The sequence below is a fragment of the Chelonoidis abingdonii genome, chromosome 4, assembly GCF_003597395.2.
Source record: "Chelonoidis abingdonii isolate Lonesome George chromosome 4, CheloAbing_2.0, whole genome shotgun sequence".
Classification (NCBI taxonomy): domain Eukaryota; kingdom Metazoa; phylum Chordata; order Testudines; family Testudinidae; genus Chelonoidis; species Chelonoidis abingdonii.
Window position 1 is genome coordinate 28,466,248 of NC_133772.1, and position 4,619 is coordinate 28,470,866.

Genomic DNA, 4,619 nt, shown 5'->3' on the forward strand with positions numbered 1-4,619 from the left:
GGATACAGACTAACACGGCCGCTCTTCCTATTGTAATCTGCTACTCTGAAACCTTTCTAGCTGTGATTCTCTGGATCAGCCATGGTAATATTTGTAAAGATCGGTACAGAATTTCCTACCCTCCTGTCCAGTAGCTGATTTGAATGAGTGTTTGACTTTCTGACTGAATGACTACTGAATTATTTGTATGAATTGGAAAGGCTCTAATAGGAATGATTGACTCTATAGCCGGGAGGTCAGGGCACTCATGTCAGAGGGCCAGGGTCAACTCTGTCTGAGTCAGAGCAAGGACTTGGGTCTCATACATCCCAGATGAGAGACCTGAACACAGCTATTGGGGCAGCAGCAATCTGCACTCTCTGTTATCCTCATGAAAAATTTCAATAGATCTTGGTTTTGTGCCATATTGGAATGAAAACAAATGTCGTAAACACTAAACTTTTCACTGAAGAGAATTCTGATTTTCTGTCCTGTCCTTATTATTTGGTCTTTAAAATGCTTTTGACAAAGACCCTCACTAGATCCTAATAAGGAAATGAAATAATCATGGGATTTGAGGCAAAACACAGTCTACTTCTACACATGTCTGGTTTCTAAATAAACTATAGTATATCTCAGAGCAAAGATTTAGGTGTCACTGTGGGCAGCTCAGGGAAAGTGCTGCTCAGCATGTAGCAAGGGTCAAATATGCCTACGGAATGGAATTAAGAATAACCTTGAAAATATTATAATGCCATTCTATATCTCAGTGGTGTACCCTCTCCTAGAATACTGTGCTCAGTTCTGGTCACCTAATATCAAATAGATTAAGCTGCATAAAAACCTAAATTTGCTGGAAGTTTGGATTGTTTAAGCAACGAAAATGTGTAACACACCCACAAACACAAATTAAGATATGCCGAGGTTTTGGTTCCATAAATAATGAAGAAACATGTCACCCACTAGTAGCATTTAGCTACAGGATCTTCATAGTTAATTAGCTCTTACTCTACAAGATGCACAATTGCTTTGACAAGAGTCAACTCTGACTATAATAATGCATTTATTCAAACAATGCAATTGTGTTACTAAAAATTGAAAAATAATAGTATAATAAATAATTGCAAGCAGACACCCAGCAAAAGATGTAAGTCTTTTTGCAACAATTATTAGTACAATATATAGTTCTTGCCACATTTACACATTAATAGTTTAAAACAAAAATGACAATACCTCTACAACATTATTCTCTTTCTGATTTTCATACACTAGTTTGTAAAGTTTACATTCTTTGGCAAATTGATTAAATTGGTAATAAGAAGGCAGAATTAATGACTGGGGTAGCTACAGGACTCAAAGTGGTGGAGAGCAGACTGCCTGGGGGGTTTGCAGAGAGAGAGAACTGATGGCAGGGGAGGGTGCATCTCTCGAATGGATACCAGGGAATCCAGACAATTGGGGAGGGATGGAAGCAGTGGGTGGAAAGAAAAAGAGGCTTTGCAGTACAAGTGCTTGATGGCAGCCAGGGAGAGGGGAGGGCTAAGGGCACTGGAAGGGACAGTCAGGCGATGTCAAGAAGCAGGAATCCTGGGGCACTGGGAAAGTAATGTGATTGGAACGAAGTGCAGGGAAGCATTAGGCAGCAGGACTCCTGGAAAGCTGCTCTATATGGCCCTCATATCTCCAAGAGTCTGTGCTCAACTTACAGGAGGCTCATACCTCTTTGGTTTCATGAATGCAGTTACACAAACAATTTGTACCTTTAGATTGTCCTTCTGCAACTCTAATGTCATCAGCCATTTCTTCTGTGACATGACTCCCCTGTTGGCGCTTTCCTGCTCCAATACCAGCATCACTGAGATGTTGGTCTTTATATTTGCTACCTTTGTATGTATATTCACTTCAGTGGTATGTTCATCCTTTCCACCATCCTGCAGATGCGCTCTGCCAAGGGGAAACAAAAAGCATTCTCCACCTGTGCTTCCCACCTAACAGTTGTCACATTTTTTGTTTAGTACCACAGGCTTCATGTATCTGACACCCAGTTCCAGCTATTCAATGGAGAAAAACAAGTGGGTCTCTGTGCTCTACACAGTGGTGATCCTCATGCTGAACCCCCTGATCTACAGTCTGAGGAACAAGGAGGTGAAGGATGGCTTGAGAAGGATTTCACGTTGGAAAGTACTCTCTTGAGGGATGTGAAGATGTCAATAAATGACTAAAGAAAGAGGGAACAGCTCTCTATTTAATCAGTATGTTTAAAATATTGAGCAAATCAATGTTGACAAAAAGTATAGTGCAGCAAGATTTTACCTTTCCGCTATAGAAGAAATGCTGGTTCTAGTGCAAAAGTAGGTTGAAGAGGGAGAGGGATGCCACCAATTCTGATCATTGTATGTCCTCATGGGTGTTAATGTGAAGTAACTTTGCCTCATCATGTGTGGTGGGAAAGTATAAAAGGAAAAGAATGAGAACAAATGAATAAATAAATGAAGAGGTCTTGCCACATGAATTTGATTTTCATTTTTGGAGAGATTATAAATTTAGTTAATAAATGTAACTGTATTGATATAATATACTTATGTAAAGCATTTGACTTAGTGCTGCATGACATATTAATTCAAAAAACAGCACTATGAAAAACCAATGTCGTGCACATTATATAGATTAAAAACTCCCTGCTAGAGCTCAAAACGTAATTTTAAATGGGAAATCATTATCAGTTCCTAGTGGGGTCCTTCAGGGATCTATTCTTGGCTCAATGGTATCCAAAATCTTTAACAACAATCTGAAAAAAGATATATAAAATCATTTCCAGTAAAATTTGCCAATTATTTCTAGATTAGTGATGTGCTAAATAATGATGAGGACAGGGTGGTTATACAGAGTGATCTGGATTACTTGGTAAGATGGACTTCATTCAAACAACAGGTGTTTTAATAAGGCAAAATGCAAATTCATACATGTTGGAACAAAAAAAGGTAGGTCACACTTATGTGAGGAAGTGACTATATCCTCGAAAGACTATGGCCTGGTCTACACTACGCGTTTATACCAATTTTAGCAGCGTTAAACCAATTTAAGGCTGCACCCGTCCACACATAAGCACTGAAAAATTTTTTCGGAATTTTAAAAAAATAAAAATGGCAATGCAGGAACTTACGAAATGTATTTCCACGATCATACTTTTGAATCCAAAGGACTACTACATACAGACTGAACCTTCTATAACAGGCCAGAACAATGTCACTCAGTGATTTCTTGCATCAAGGACATGACTTCGGTTTGCGCTAGACAGAACTTTAGAAGACATCCAAAGACCTTTAGGGTATCAAGATCTTCCCCAGTGAAGTACTTTAAGACCTTATCAAGTTAAGTACAGAGGGTGCCGTGTGTCTGATCCTGTCAAAAGCAAGCGAGAGTCCTGTGGCTTTGACTAACAGACGTTTGGAGCATGGAGGCTTCGTGGGTGAATCCACTTGTCGATGATTATGAAATTTCCAGTGGGCAGGTTATATCTGTGGCAGCAAGTAGAGGATAATTGAGGTAGTTACAGGGAGGATGAGGCTGTTCTAGCAGTTGAGGTGTGAACCAGGAGGAGAAACTGGTTCTGTCGTTGGCAAGCCCATTCCAGTCTTTGTTTAGTCAAGAGCTGATGGTGTCAACTTTGCAGATGAATATGAAGCTGAGCAGTTTCTCTTTAAGTCTGGTCCTGAAGTTTTTTTGTGCAGGATGGTCACCTTTAAGGTCTGCTATTGTTGGCCGGGAGGCTGCATGCTTCTCTACAGTTTATTGATATTGCCATTCCTAATATCTGATTTGTGTCCATATCCTTTTCCGTAGAACTGTCCAGTTTTAGGCGATGTACTAGCAGAGGGCATTGCTGCTATGATGGCGTAATTACATTGGTGGACGTGAGGTAAGATGACCGGTTGATGGTTGTGGGCTGATTCTGGTTAGGTTTCTGTGATGGTGTTGATGGATAAATAATTCATACTATGCTGTTTTGTGACATGATTCTATGACCCTGCTTTCATAACCTATGTCAACTTTGCTAAGTACTTTGATCAAGGATAGCAACGTGGGAATGTTTCGAGAACATCAAAGCAATAGCCCTCTGACCTGCAAAAAACCTATGTACCCACGTCTGCACACCCCTGAAAATATGCTGTATCACTTGTTGGTCTTATGACGTAATATGGTATATAAATGTTGCTTGCCATGCCTCGGGGGTGTCACTTCCTCTGGCATTACGTCGGGGAGGCACCCCGTCCAGCTGGTCGTCGAATAAGGTCGTATAGCTCTGTCCTGTTCTGTGCCTCCTGGAGTAACTGACTCGGCTCCGGGGAGAACAGTGCCCATTGGCTAACAGTGTCGCGGAGTAGATATGTGGGCAGAGTTGGATCAGGGTTTTGTTGCATGGATTGGTTCCTGAGTAAGCTATATGGTTGCGGTGTGCATTTGTGGTGAGAATATGTTCAGGTTGGCAGGTATGTCTGTGGGCAGGCATTGGCCTGCCACAGGCTGTGAAAGTGTGGGTCATTGTCCAAAGATGGGTGTAGATCCCTGATGATGCATAGAGGGTTGCCCTTCTGCATTGTTATCAGCCAAACTGGACAGTTCGCCTATGGAAAGGATAC

General features: G+C 41.1%; 1 pseudogene; it reads left to right on the forward strand.

Moving 5' to 3' along the window:
• Window positions 1-1,410: 1,410 nt before the first annotated feature.
• LOC116833489 (olfactory receptor 5AR1-like) lies at window positions 1,411-3,879 on the forward strand (annotated as a pseudogene).
• Window positions 3,880-4,619: the final 740 nt, after the last annotated feature.